Source organism: Nycticebus coucang, chromosome 11, assembly GCF_027406575.1.
Source record: "Nycticebus coucang isolate mNycCou1 chromosome 11, mNycCou1.pri, whole genome shotgun sequence".
Taxonomy (NCBI): domain Eukaryota; kingdom Metazoa; phylum Chordata; class Mammalia; order Primates; family Lorisidae; genus Nycticebus; species Nycticebus coucang.
In genome coordinates, this window is record NC_069790.1 from 47783335 (window position 1) to 47799424 (window position 16090).

The window sequence follows — 16090 nt, forward strand, 5'->3', positions numbered from 1 at the left end:
GGCGGGGTGACTGTGTCTGTCTTAGGTTGGGACCACCTTACCATCTCAGCTGATCCTCCGTACCCGTCATGGGATACACGGTAGCTATCTGACCGGGCTCCTGTCTTAGGTTGGTAGGATAAGCAAAGTCTGAGATGAGGGTCCTCGTTACCCGTCCTTGACTAGCCAGTCCCCTAAGTAGTTATGGTTATGTGTTCATCTTCCATAGCAAGTCTGTGATAATGAACCTAGAGGGGCTGCATTTTAATAGCATCAATTTGTTGTTTTATAAAGGCCATGACTTTGTTAAAAAGAAAAGGTCCTAGTGACAGCAATATTAGTAAGCCAAGGGGGGGCCCTAAAAATGGAAGGAGATAAGGCAGAAAGCCATCTAGCCTGCTCCAAAACGGGTTGTCCATAATTTTTCTTTTTCTTTCCTCTAGATTATCTTGTAATTTTTTTATTTTGTCTTGAAAAATTCCTGATTTATTTGCTTAAAAGGAGCATTTTTCCTGTAATGCTAAGCAGATGCCTCCTTGGTTAGCCGTTAGAAGATCTAAACCTCTTCTATTCTGTAGTACTACTTCAGCTAAGGAATCTAATTGATCTTGAAGATCTTTAACTGTGCCTGATAGGGCTTGTATATCTTCTGCCATAAGTTGAGCTAGTTCAGTATATTTATGCACAACAATGCCCATACTGGCGGTACCAGTGGCCATGCCAGCAGTGATTCCCAGAGTGGCCAAGAGAGGGAGAAATTGGACAGCACTTCTAGAATGGCCAGCTATATAATCAAAGGATGGTATAGGTAAAGATTCATTTCCATTGACTATATCTATATCGGGTAGCAAAAGGGTGATAGTACATAATCCTGTCCAATTAGTGGGTAGAATGGTATATGCCAAGTTATTGCCACAAACAAATACCATATCATTGGGAGCACACGGGGAATAAGTAATATTGATGATGTCAGTGCAATTGGTCAAAGAGAGTATGCCAATATCAATAGCATAACTGTCGTCTCTATAAGGGGAGACAATACAGGGTGCTTCAGAAAAGATAGGTTGTACTGGTAAAGGCAGGATGGGCATGCAGTTATTAGATGGTAATTCAATGGAATTAACATTGATAGCAATAGGCATAGATAGTCCTAAATGAAGGCATAACCAGCAATTTTGAGCCAAAGAAGGGTTGGATTGATTAAGTAACCTATGTGTGATGTCTAGCATTTTCAGGGTTTGGGGGTCTAGATTCGCATCCCTATTTTTGGGTAAAGCTATTGGATGGTAGTTAAATTTAGGAGACATGTGGTTTACAATGTTTTCCAGTTTCTTTTGGACTATATTCTGTCTCACCTGATCTTGGGGTCCACCTCCATGAGAGACGTGCACAGGTGGAGTCTTATTCCAGCAAACTGTTTTTCCTACTGTATTGGGACAGCCAGATTGGGCATATTTATTTGAGGTCCCCTGGACCTGAGGGACTGTGTCCCACTTGCCTCCAAATGTCCCCGAAAAATGTCTGGTCAAGATTGCTGTTAAATAGGTATTATTATCTGTACCAGTACATAGTTGAACCTGCTCATAACAGGTATTATGTACAGATGGATGGAATTCTATACAAGGGCATGGTCCAGGCTTGTTATTAGAGGTGGGGATAATTTTAGCCTTTTTGCTACAGACCCATGCCTGTGCTCCATGAATATTTTGTCTCATTACTAAGTATGCTGTTTTATCACCACAATCTACATTTAGGAGAGGGGTTGTCTCACCATTCCAGGTGCCACCACGGCACTCGCAAGGCGTACCAGTTAATTTTTGTAAGAGTGCCTGAGCCTCATGGGGATTACTGAAACCACCTTCATTTTTTCGTATCAGGAGAGAGATTCCCAGCAGTAGCCATATCCAGGTGCTCATAGTTACCTGCAAAGGAAAGAAAAGAAAGCCTTCTCAGGGGGTCTTTTGCTCCCTGGATTTAGAGGTGATGATGTTATCTATTTGTTTGACCAGTTGTTCAGGTAACCATCGTGCTGCTTCCATCTTCTGTGAATATATGCATACTGCACCTCTACCCGAAATTAAAACTGGATTGGGGCCGTGCCATTTATTATCTAATGGATCTTTCCATAGGGCAGTGGCAAAATCCCGTTTAGTATCTGGGTGCCAGAAGCAGTCTGCTGCAGACCGGCCGTCTTGGTCCAGTGTAAAAAAATTTAAAATGAGTAATGAATGGGATAAGAGATTTCTTGGGGACCCCTTAACAGGGTACCATTCCCCCTTCTTTATTTTTTCTAGAGTGTTTGTAAGAGATAAGTGGGCACGTTCTACTATGCCCTGCCCTTGTGGGTTAAATGGTATACCAGTGATATGTTTGATACCGAGGTGTTTACAGAAGGTGTTAAATGCATGTCCTGTGTATCCTGGACCATTATCAGTTTTAATTTGTTTAGGGGTGCCTAGTACAGCCATGGTGGCTAGTACATGGGCAATGACATGTTTGCCGGTCTCCCCTGACTGGCCAGTGGCATAAATAAATCCACTGAAGGTATCTATGGTTACATGAACATACTTGAGTTTTCCAAATTCAGGTAGGTGAGTAACATTCATTTGCCAGATGGCATTGGGTATGAGACCTCGAGGATTTACTCCTAGATGGGGAGTAGGGAGTAGAATTACACAAGAAGGGCATTGCTTTACGATGTGGCGGGCTTGTTCCTGGGTAATTTGAAACATGAGTCTAAGGGTGTGAGCATTTAGATGATGTAATTGGTGAGCAGCGGAGGCTAATGCGATCCGATCAGGCTTTGTGGTGGTTTGGGCAGTATAGACTAAGTGAGTGGCTCTGTCTGCTCTGTGGTTACCATCAGTTAGGGGACCAGGTAAATTGGAATGAGCTCTAAGGTGTCCAATGAAAAAGGGGAGGGTCCTTTGGTGTATAAGATTTTGGAGTTGCAAGAGAAAGGTAGCAGTTTCTGATACATGTTTGATTTGCGCTGCTGTCTCTAAAAAGGGAACTGAATGAGCTAAATAAGCACTATCAGTATAAATATTCAAAGCTCGATTGGGAAATGCAGAGAAAACTGCGATAACTGCTTGAAGTTCTACAATTTGTGCAGAATTTGATTTTACCTGAAATTGCACAATCTCTGTATTAAAGGTGTAAGCTGCATGCCCAGAAGAGGAGCCATCTGTGAAAACTAATAAGGCATTGGGCAATGGGGAATTGGAGGTTCTTGTGGGAAATACAAAGTCATGTGTACTAATAAATTGTAATAATTTATTGGATGGGTAATGATTGTCAAGTTTACCTGAATAAGAAGCACAAGCAATCGGCCAATGTTCTGTAGTTTGAAATAACCAATTAATTTGTGCCTGAGAATAAGGCTGTATAATGATATCTGGTTCTTTACCAAAGTATTTTTTACTATTTTCCCTTCCCATAATGATGATATCCGCGACAGCCTGATAATAGGGATAAATAACTTTCGTGGGAGAAGCAGGTAAGTGGATCCACATTATGGGGGCAGTCTGTCAAAATACTGCTGTGGGTGTAAGAGAAGTTTTACAAATGATGTAACTCAGGGGCTGAGTGTAATCTATGGTTGTAAAAAATTGTGAATGAATAGCTTGTTGTACTAATGCTAAAGCCTGACGGCCTTCTTCTGTTAATGTTCTAGGAGAATTGGGGTTGCTATCGACTTGTAATATAGCAAGTAAAGGTTTTAAATCCCCTGTGGTTAGTTTTAAGTAAGGTCTAAGCCAGTTTATATCCCCTAAGAGCTTTTGAAAATCATTTAGTGTTTTTAATTTGTCCAAGCTGAGGGCAGCTTGAGTATTAGTAATTCTGGGTCCAGTTAGGTGGAAACCAAGATAAAGGTAGGGATCTTTTAGCTGAACTTTTTCCGGGGCTATTTGAAGTCCCTGGTTTGTGAGGGAGGATGATAAATCACTGTAACATAGTAAAACCTGCTGAGCATTCTGTCCAGCAATAAGAATATCATCCATATAATGAATGACGTACATGGAGTTCCAGCAAAGCCTAGTTTCCTGAATAGCTGCGGCAACAAATTTTTGGCATAAGGTGGGGCTGTTGGCCATGCCCTGTGGTAAAACTTTCCATTGGAATCTTTTCATAGGTTCCTTGAAGTTAATAGAGGGGAGACTGAATGCAAATCTTTTTGATCTAATGGATGGAGTGGTATAGTGAAAAAACAGTCTTTAAGATCAACGATAATTTTATAGTAACCAAGAGGGATGGCCACAGGAGTGGGTAATCCTGGTTGTAACGCCCCCATGAGGAACATACTGGAGTTTACAGCTCTTAAATCTTGTAATAGTCTCCATCGCCCTGATTTCTTTTTTATGACAAAGATTGGAGTGTTCCATGGGGAGTTGCTTTCCTCTATATGCCCAGCTTTTAGTTGTTCCTGCACTAACTGCTGAGCAGCTTCTAATTTTTCTTTTGAGAGGGGCCATTGATCAACCCATACAGGCTCGTCACTTTTCCAAGTGATCTTGTCTGCATGGCGTGCAGGAATGTCAATAGCCCTTAAGATAAATTTCCTAGCCCTTTTTTGTCTGTTTTTCCACTAATTTGTAAAGGGCTGGGAATGCCTGATTCCCCTTTTCCTAATCCTTTTCCTGGTCAAAAACCCTGGGCAAGCATTTGCGCTGTCACTACATCATTAGGGCTACACATTATGAGTCCCATTTGGGACAAGAGATCTCATCCCCAAAGGTTGACAGGGAGGCCAGGTATGACAAAAGGCTGTATGGTTCCATGATTGCCATCTTTATCTTTCCAAGTAAGTATCTTGGTGCTTTTTTCAGTTTTGGCTTTGACCAATTCCTGTTAAATGAGTTAAGGTTGGGGAAAGGGGCCACTGGCTGGGCCATTGTTCTTTGTTAATTATAGTGACATCAGCTCCAGTGTCCACAAGGCCATGAAATTCCTTGCCATCTAGGCTAAGAGTAAGCATTGGTTTCTGGGGTGAGATAGGCTGATCCCAGTAAACGTCAGAGGAGCCAAAGCCTCCTGTACCTCGGTGCTTTATTTTAATTTTATTATTAGTTGACAAGAAGGGTAATAGTAATAACTGGGTTATTTTTGGCCATGGGTTATGGTGGAGATATTTCGGGGGGAAGCAGCCATTAATTTAATTTCTCCTTCATAATCATTGTCAATTACACCTGGGAAAATTTGCAGTCCTTGAACGGCACTATTGCTGCGTCCAATAATTAGCCCAAAGGTATTTGGGGGTAGAGGACCAAACACACCTGTGGGTAAAATTTGCATTCCCATTTCAGGGGTTAATACTGTGTGGGAGGTGGAACAGAGGTCCAATCCTGCACTTCCTGGGGTGGCTCTGCAGAGGTCTGAAACAGATTGCTGTTGGCTGGAATAAAGCTGACTGCCCCATAAACTTGTTTGAGTTTTGGGGCCTGGGGCTGGCCCCTCTCCCCGTTTCCCTGCTGAGAGGGGAGGGGATTTCCTTGATTGTCTGTTTTAGATCTGCACTCATTAGCCCAGTGACGGCCCTTGGGGCATTTAGGGCATAAGCCGGGGGTGGTTTTTTAGGAGTTGAAGATTTTTCCGTTTTGCAGTCTTTAGCAAAGTGCCCTGGTTCCCCACAATTAAAACATCGGCGTTTAGTTTTCTGAGCTAAAAAATCTTTGATAGTATAGCCCTGTAAGGCTGCAGCCATTGCTAGACCTTGCTGATATGCACTGCCAATGTCAGAGCAAAGGCGAATATATCCAGACAAATCTGTCTTCTTTTTGTATGGTCGAAAAGCTACCTGGCATGCCGCATTGGCATTTTCATAAGCCAATTGTTTAACAAAGTCCATTCCAGCCTCTGCACTACAAAAATCCTGCCTGCAGCTGTCAAAAGTCTGTGGAAAAACTCTGAAAATGGCTCATCAGGATCCTGCTTCACTGCGGTGAGGGAGGAGCTAAAATCCCCTTTCACTGGGAGTTTTCTCCAAGCCCTGGTTCCCGCGGCTTGGATTTGTGCATACAGACCTGGATCATATTGCATTTGAGCGTCTGCACTAGCAAAATGCCCCTCGCCAAGAAGCATATCATAAGTCCAGCCATTTCCCGCCTGAGCATTTCTTTTGGCAGTGTCTTTGCAAAATTCAGCATATTCAGATTTCCATAATAAGTAATCTCCTCCGGATAAGGCAGCTCTGGCTAGAATATACCAGTCTCCAGGAGCAAGCCATTTCTCTGCTTCAGATTCTAATATAGCTAGTGTATAGGGAGCAGTGGCTCCATATTGGGCCACTGCCATTTTTAATTCCTTAATCATCTGAAAATAAAATCCACTGTGATGTCTCCATGCCTGACCCTGATTGTCTGTGGTCTCTGTGACCGGAAATGCCTCTGTTCTCTCCTGGTTAACAGGGGGCCTCCTCATAACTACACCTCTAATGGAAGATTGGGATATGGGGCCAGCGGATTCTTGTTCTCGAGGCCTCTGCTCCTTACGGTCCAATTTGCCTGTTTTAAGCCTGTCTAATTCACTGATTAGCTCCTGATGTTCCCTCTCGAGTTTTATTTGTTCTTGTAAATGTGCAATTTTGTTCTCTAGATCCCTTTTTGGGTCTATAACGGCCATTGCCACAGACGGCACGGAGGACGCTGCGCTGTATAGGGGGGGCCGTTTTCCAAGTGGGGGCCAATCTGGATTATGATACTTGGCCGCGTCCTCCTCTAACTCATCTGAAAGCTTACCATCAGGGTTTATATTGAAAACTTTCAACTCTGGGTAGAGCCTACGTTTTTGGCTCTGGGGCCTTGACCTTGAGCTGCTTTACTCTCAGTTCGTTCTCAGGCTGAGCTTTCGGCTGACCAGTAGGGGCCTTTTGTTCTTCTCTGTTGGGTTCCTCATCACTCTCTAGTGAGATAAGATCCTCTTGGTCATTAAGCTGACAGTTAGGAGGAGTGCCTCCAGCAGCCCTAAAATCCTGGGACGGATCTTGGAATTTAATATCCTTTTCTTTGTGGTGATGTAACAGTTCTTCTCCCTTTTTTATGACATCTGCAACCACGGGACAAACACTACGATAGCTAATAATATCATTAATGAGATTCCAGTATGAGAAAGCAGTGACTGGTATTTTTTCAGGTCCAAATATCTGATAAAAATCATTTAAAGCATCACCTACTCTTTTCCATCTTTTCTCATCTATGGTTCCTTCTTGAGGAAACCAAGGACAGACTTCTTTTAAGAAGTCAAAAAATTGAAATAGCTATTTAATTTTGACCTTTACTCCTTGCATCTTGAGTGCATCCACAAATTGTTAATTGTTCCACAAATAACTCATGCTGACTGATTTCTTGCTCCATGATCGCTACTACTCACTGAGATCCTCGTTCCAGCGCAGCAGGCTACTGTGTGGCCAGGTCCCGATGTTTATCTGAGCTGGCCAGCTGCCTCCAGTAGCTTCTTCACCGTTTTCCCTCATATCTAGGTCCCTGTTCAGGCGCCATGTGACCCGGCACGCGGGTCAGTCGACAGGGATACCTGGAGGAGGGGGTTAGAATGGGAAGGGGCAAGGAGCACGAAAAATGGAGACAAGAAAGGAGTCTGATCAAGTCTCGTTTGTTGCAAAGTTCTACCAGGATATATAAGGGTAGGTGAAGGAGGTGGTTTACATCACCAGGTATCCAAGCAACCTGGCCTTGGTGGAGATAAGTTCCAAATGGCAAGCTTCCAAGTTTCGCTCACGTGATTTACGAGAAGAGGCCTGGCGTTTGCAAGGAAATAGAAACTTAGGCCTAGCATTTGCAGGGAAATAGAAACTAAAGTCTGTTAGTGCCGGAAATAGCACTTGGCCTACAAAATAGATGCTGTGGTGTCAGCCTTCCACATTGAACCTTCTCACCTTTCTTGTCCTGTACCAAAAGGACTCTTACCCCTAGTCCACAGGCACGAGAACTTAAAGAGCAAGAGGAAGTGAAAGGAAAATTAGGGCAAGGAAACAGATAAAATAAACTACTCATGAGGAAGAATCAACAGAAAACTCCAGGCAACATGAAGAACCAGTCCAGAACAACCCCACCAACGGACCATGAGGTAGCTACTGCAGAGGATTCCATGTATAAAGAAATGTTAGGAATGACAGAAAGGGAATTTAGAATACACACGTTGAAAACAGTGAAACAAATGATGGAAACAGTGAAAGAAACTGCTAATAAAGTGGAAAATAACCAAAAGGAAATCCAAAAACAGAATCAAATAAGAGATGAACTATATGAAGAATATAAAAAGGATATAGCAGAGCTGAAGGAACTGAAACAGTCAATTAGAGAACTTAAAGACGCAATGGAAAGTATCAGCAACAGGTTAGACCATGCAGAAGAAAGAATTTCAGAGGTAGAAGACAAAGTTTTTGCGATAATTCAGATAGTAAAAGAGGCAGAAAAGAAGAGAGAGAAAGCAGAATGTTCACTGTCAGAATTATGGGACTTTATGAAGCATTCCAACATACGAGTTATAGGAATTCCAGAAGTGGAAGAAGAATGCCCCAGAGGAATGGAAGCCATACTAGAGAATATTATAAAAGAAAATTTCCCAAATATCACCAAAGATTCTGACACACTGCTTTCAGAGGGCTATCAGACCCCAGGTCGCCTCAACTCTAACCGAGCTTCTCCAAGACACATTGTGATGAACCTGTCTAAAGTCAAGACAAAAGAAAAGATTCTGCAAGCTGCCAGGAGTAAGCGCCAGTTGACCTACAGGGGCAAATCCATCAGAGTGACCGCAGACTTCTCTAATGAAACTTTCCAAGCAAGAAGACAAGGGTCATCTACCTTTAATCTACTTAAACAGAACAATTTCCAACCCAGAATTCTGTACCCGGCTAAGCTAAGCTTCAAAATTGACGGAGAAATCAAATCATTTACGGATATACAAACATTGAGGAAATTTGCGATAACAAGACCAGCTCTACAGGAGATACTTCAACCTGCCCTGCACAGTGACCACCACAATGGATGAGCAGCAAAGTAAGAACTCAGAAATTAAAGGACAGAACCTAACCTCCACACTGATGCAAAACATAAAACTAAGCATGGACTCTCACAAAATAAGATGAATAGAATACTACCACACTTATCAATTATCTCAATAAATGTTAATGGCTTGAATTCCCCACTGAAGAAACATAGATTGGCTGACTGGATTAAAAAACACAAGCCATCCATTTGCTGTCTGCAAGAAACACACCTGGCTGCAAAAGACAAATTAAAGATCCCAGGCAAGGGTTGGAAGACAATTTTTCAGGCAAATGGCATTCAGAAGAAAAGAAGAGTTGCAATCTTTTCAGATTCATGTGGATTTAAAGCAACTAAAGTCAAAAAAGACAAAAATGGTCACTTTATATTGGTGAAGGGAAAAACACAACAAGAAGATGTTGCAATTCTAAATATTTACGCAGCCAATTCAAATGCTCCCAGATTCTTGAAACAGACCTTACTCAGTCTGAGCAATATGATATCTGATAATACCATAATGACAGGGGACTTTAACACTCCTCTTACAGAGCTGGACAGATCCTCTAAACAGAAATTAAACAAAGATGTAAGAGATTTAAATGAGACCCTAGAACAACTGTGCTTGATAGACGCATATAGAACACTTCATCCCAAAGATAAAGAATATACATTCTTCTCATCACCCCATGGAACATTCTCCAAAATCGATCATATCCTGGGACACAAAACAAATATCAACAGAATCAAAAGAATTGAAATTTTACCTTGTATCTTCTCAGATCATAAGGCACTAAAGGTGAAACTCAACTGTAACAAAAATGCTCGACCCCACCCAAAGGCATGGAAATTAAACAATCTTCTGTTGAATAACAGATGGGTGCAGGAAGAAATAAAACAGGAAATCATTAACTTCCTTGAGCATAACAACAATGAAGACACAAGCTACCCAAACCTGTGGGATACATCAAAAGCAGTTTTGAGAGGAAAATTCATCGCTTTAGATTCCTACATTAGAAGAACATAAAGAGTGCGCATCAACAATCTCACAAGCCATTTTATGGAATTGGAAAAAGAAGAACAATCTAAGCCTAAACTCAGTAGAAGAAAAGAAATGTCCAAAATCAAATCAGAGATCAATGAAATTGAAAACAAAAGAATCATTCAGAAAATTAATGAAACAAGGAGTTGGTTTTTTAAAAAAATAAATAAAATAGATAAACCATTGGCCAAACTAACAAGAAATAGAAAAGTAAAATCTCTAGTAACCTCAATCAGAAATGATAAAGGGGAAATAACAACTCATCCCACAGAGATACAAGAGATCATCTCTGAATACTACCAGAAACTCTATGCCCAGAATTTTGACAATGTGATGGACATGGATCAATATTTGGAATCACACCCTCCCCTAGACTCAGCCAGGAAGAAATAGAGCTCCTGAACAGACCAATTTCAAGCACTGAGCTCAAAGAAACAATAAAAAATCTTCCAACCAAAAAATGCCCTGGTCCAGATGGCTTCACACCAGAATTCTATCAAACCTTCAAGGAAGACTTATTCCTGTACTGCAGAAATTATTTCAAAAAATTGAGGAAGAAGGAATCTTCCCCAACACATTCTATGAAGCAAACATCAACCCAAAACCAGGAAAAGACCCAACCAAAAAGGAGAATTTCAGACCAATCTCACTCATGAATATAGATGGAAAAATTCTCAACAAAATCCTAACCAATAGATTACAGCTTATCATCAAAAAAGTCATTCATCATGATCAAGTAGGCTTCATCCCAGGGATGCAAGGCTGGTTTAACATACGCAAGTCCATAAACGTTATCCACCATATTAACAGAGGCAAAAATAAAGATCACATGATCCTCTCAATAGATGCAGAAAAAGCATTTGATAAAATCCAGCATCCTTTTCTAATTAGAACACTGAAGAGTATAGGCATAGGTGGCACATTTCTAAAACTGATTGAAGCTATCTAGACAAACCCACAGCCAATATTTTACTGAATGGAGTAAAACTGAAAGGTTTTCCTCTTAGAACTGGAACCAGACAAGGTTGTCCTCTGTCACCTTTACTATTCAACATAGTGCTGGAAGTTCTAGCCAATACAATTCGGCAAGACAAGGGAATAAATGGAATCCAAATGGGAGCAGAGGAGGTCAAACTCTCCCTCTTTGCTGACGATATGATCTTATACTTAGAGAACTCCAAAGACTCAACCACAAGACTGCTAGAAGTCACCAAAAAATACAGTAATGTTTCAGGATATAAAATCAATGTCCACAAGTCAGTAGCCTTTGTATACACCAATAACAGTCAAGATGAGAAGCTAATTAAGGACACAACTCCCTTCACCATAGTTTCAAGGAAAATGAAATACCTAGGAATATACCTAACGAAGGAGGTGAAGGACCTCTATAAAGAAAACTATGAACTCCTCAGAAAAGAAATAGCAGAGGATATTAACAAATGGAAGAACATACCATGCTCATGGATGGGAAGAATCAACATTGTTAAAATGTCTATACTTCCCAAAGCAATCTACCTATTCAATGCCATTCCTATCAAAATACCAACATCGTACTTTCAAGATTAGGAGAATATGATTCTGTGTTCTGTATGGAATCGGAAAAAACCCCGTATAGCTAAGGTAGTTCTTAGTAATAAAAATAAAGCTGGAGGCATCAGCATACCAGATTTTAGTCTGTACTACAAAGCCACAGCATGGTACTGGCACAATAACAGAGACATAGATAGTTGGAATTGAATTGAAAACCAATAAATGAAACTGACATCTTACAACCACCTAGTCTTTGATAAACCAAACAAGAACATACCTTGGGGGAAAGACTCCCTATTCAATGAATGGTGTTGGGAAAACTGGATGTCTACATGTAAAAGACTGAAACTGGACCCACACCTTTCCCCACTCATAAAAATTGATTCAAAATGGATAAAGGACTTAAACTTAAGGCATGAAACAATAAAAATCCTCAAAGAAAGCATAGGAAATACACTGGAAGATATTGGCCTGGGGAAAGACTTCATGAAGAAGACTGCCATGGCAATTGCAACAACAACAAAAATAAACAAATGGGACCTCATTAAACTGAAAAGCTTCTGTACAGCTAAGGAGACAATAAACAAAGCAAAGAGACAACCTACACAATGGGAAAGGATATTTGTATATTTTCAATCAGACAAAAGCTTGATAACTAGGATCTATAGAGAACTCAAATTAATCCACGTGAAAAAAGCCAAAAATCCCATATATTAATAGGCAAGAGACATGAATAGAACCTTCTCTAAAGATGAAAGACGAATGGCTAACAAACACATGAAAAAATGTTCATCATCTCTTTATATTAGAGAAATGCAAATCAAAACAACCCTGAGATATCATCTAACCCCAGTGAGAATGGCCCACATGACAAAGTCTCAAAACTGCAGATGCTGGCGTGGATGTGGAGAGAAGGGAACACTTTTGCACTGCTGGTGGGACTGCAAAGTAGTACAACCATTCTGGAAGGAAGTATGGAGAAACCTCAAAGCACTCAAGCTAGACCTCCCATTTGATCCTGCAATCCCACTACTGCGGATCTACCCAGAAGGAAAAAATTCCTTGTATCATAAGGACACTTGTTCAGAGAAGTTTCTCTTCAAATCCCTTGCCCAGCCTGCGATGGGATCCCTTGTTTTTTTCTTGCTGATGCGTTTGAGTTCTCTGTGGATTCTGGTTATTAAACCTTTGTCAGAGTTATACCCTGCAAATATTTTCTCCCATTCTGAGGGCTGTCTGCTTGCTCTGCTTATATTACAGGGGTATTTGCGAAACTTGGTAAATGTAGAATATAAATGTTTTGGCACAGTAACTGAGACAACGCCGGAAAGGCTATGTTAACCACTGTGATAAAAATGTGTCAAATGGTTTATGAAGTGAGTGTATGATGCCCCATAATCATATCATTGTATACACTTATGATTTAATAAAAAAATTAAAAAAAAAAAAAAAAAAAAAAAAGGACACTTGTACTAGACTGTTTACTGCAGCTCAATTTACAATCTCCAAAATGTGGAAACAGCCGAAATGTCCACCAACCCAGGAATGGATTAACAAGCTGTGGTACATATACCATGGAATACTATTCAGCTATTAAAAAAAATGGAGACTTCACATCCTTCATATTAACCTGGATGGAAGTGGAAGACATTATTCTTAGTAAAGCATCACAAGAATGGAGAAGCATGAATCCTATGTACTCAATTTTGATATGAGGACAATTAATGACAATTAAGGTTATGGGGGGCAGGAAAAGCAGAAAGAGAGATGGAGGGAGGGGGTTGGGGCCTTGGTGTGTGTCACACTTCATGGGGGCAAGACATGATCGCAAGAGGGACTTTACCTAACAATTGCAATCAGTGTAACTTGGCTTATTGCACCCTCAATGAATCCCCAACAATAAAAATATAAATAAATAAATAAAAATAAAAAAATTAATTGGGTAAAGATAATTGAATTTTTAAGTAAGCTAGTAAAGTTATGTACAAGCTAGTAAGTAGACTATATAACAATAGTGAGTCTATATTGCCTCATTTTTAAGAATATTAATATAATAATTTTTATCAGGAGAAAAACCTTCATCACCGATAATATATATTCTCCCCAAATGTTCTATATTTACAAGTATGTTCAGACAGTATCTTGTCGTCATTGACTATTTGTATATTCTATAGAAATCAAATGTCATCCATTTAGATGTTAAATCTCATAATTGTGCTTCTTGAATTTGTAGGGAAGAAGAACTTTAAAACGTTAACATAATAAAATGCAAAGTTCAGTTATAAATTGAGCCTACAAAAACGAAAAGTAGATATTTTCCTATGTGAGTTTATTAAAAGCAGAGTCAGGTCATTCAGTAATTTTTATTTTAAAGTTAGATTTAACTCCTTTCTTTCCGCATGATCAAGCTTGTGCAAGTTTTGTAGTAAAATTTATCCCTTGTTTAAAAGTAATAGCAAAGGGGACTAAAGTTTCCTATACCTAAGGCTAATACAAAATTGAAACTCACATGAAATTTCTCTTGTGAACCCTGTAACATAAATTCAGGTTCATAAATTTCAACTTTTTATTTACATGTTCCATAAAAATGGTAAAGTAAGTTGAATTTGGTAGATATCTATTTATTTACATAAAATTTGCAAACCACATATGTGCATTAAAATAAATAAATAAATACCACATATGCTTTTTATTATAGTATTTGTGGACACACAAAAGATATTGGTAGATATAGTCCCTACCCTTAAGGTAATTGTAAGTCTATGTTTGCTAACATGAGTGAGGACAGTCACAGAAAGAATATTCAGGCAAATGAATAATATTGACATTAAATATGAAACTGAAAAATAGGAAACTGAGGTTTTGATGCATTTTGGAGATCAGCAAAGGAGATATGGATACACATGTAAATAAGATAAATTTAGGAAAAAGTTATTTTCTTTTGCGTTCCTGGGGAGAAATTTAGGGGAATATGGGACTATGTAATATTCTTAGTAGTAAGAGGAAAGACATCAGAGAGACCTGAGGAGTAATATTAGATAGATAACTCACAGCACAGTAATAATTTTCATCCATTGAAAACATAGCTAGATTATATATCAGCTCTCAAAATGGAGTTATATGATGAGGTCATTGGTAACCAAAATTCGAGCTTGCCAAAATTAGACTTAATTAGATGGCAGAAAAGATAGATAAAATAGCTGAAGATAGAAAAAATAACTGCTGCTACCTAAAAGTACATTCTTTGATGTCCACAAATTCCAGTGTTCTCTCACAATGTAAGGGTATATATATGACACACTTCCTGTGGGCAGGACATAACTATGACAGGGACCTTACCTAACAAACCCAAATGTTGCAACCTAATCATTTGTACCCTCATATCAATCTGAAATTAAGACAAAAATCACTTCTACCTATTCTTAACTGTTCTACACAAAACCTTTCCTATTAAGTAAGGTGAAAGAGCTTTTCTTTGCTTTGCTATTTGACAATTTTTGTGGCATTAGTAATACCTGAATTATTTCTGAGTGTTTCGTGCAAGACAAAAAATTAATATTAATAAAAAGACGTGAATAAAAAATTCCAGTATTGAGATAGAAAATAGTCTTTGCAAACCTGCTCTGTTATACTAGCAGTCATGACCTAAGGTTTCACTTGACCATAAGACACAATATTTTTTACCTACTTTAAAGTTTTTAGGTTTAAGAAAGTCAGGAAGGAAATAAAAGCATTCATAGCAACAAGGTGGCATAGGCTGTTAATGTGTTCAGCATGGCTACCATGTACTGCTTTTGATGTCAAAGTCATTTCACACTTGGGTGTGATCATGAGAGAGGATCCTGGAAAACCTTGGCTTAGGGGAGCAATTAGCCTTGCAATCTCTTTATCTTTTTTCTTTAATTAGGCACATAGTCACCTCAGGTGTTTATAATTCGCTCCAATCTTTAGAGAAGTTGCTCATTATAAATATTGATTATTCGTTACTTGAAAGCAGGTCCAATACATAGTTCTTGGCTGAATTCTCACTTGTCTTCTATTTGATATCCTGTTTTTCTATAAATTTAGTGGAATATATTGCTGGGAAAATTGTTCAAAGGTCAAATCCTTGTGTATCCCTAAAGCTAGTTGAAAAGGCACAGATGCTGTTAACTTTTCCTTCCAGAATCTACCTCAGAAGATTTTGTGAGGGATTAATGAAATAGTGCAATTAAAACGCTTAGCACAGTGAATGGCACATGACTTCATCGTGTCACCTGCCACATATAAGCTTAATATTAATACTTGTTAAGACCCTAATATCTCAGGGTGATAAAAGCTCAAAAGGAGGAAGTGGATATCTGTTTGATGGAGACAGGTAAGTGAATACAACTAAAGAGAAGGCTTTTCCAGTGAATAATTATCTGCATAATTATCTGAGGGGTTTAGAGTGAAAAGTCATGAATCGGGCAATTATGACTGAATGAGAAAGCCTTACATGCCACTTGGGTTGAGTAATAGGAGAAGTCTTTCTGACACAATCTGAATTTCAATAGCA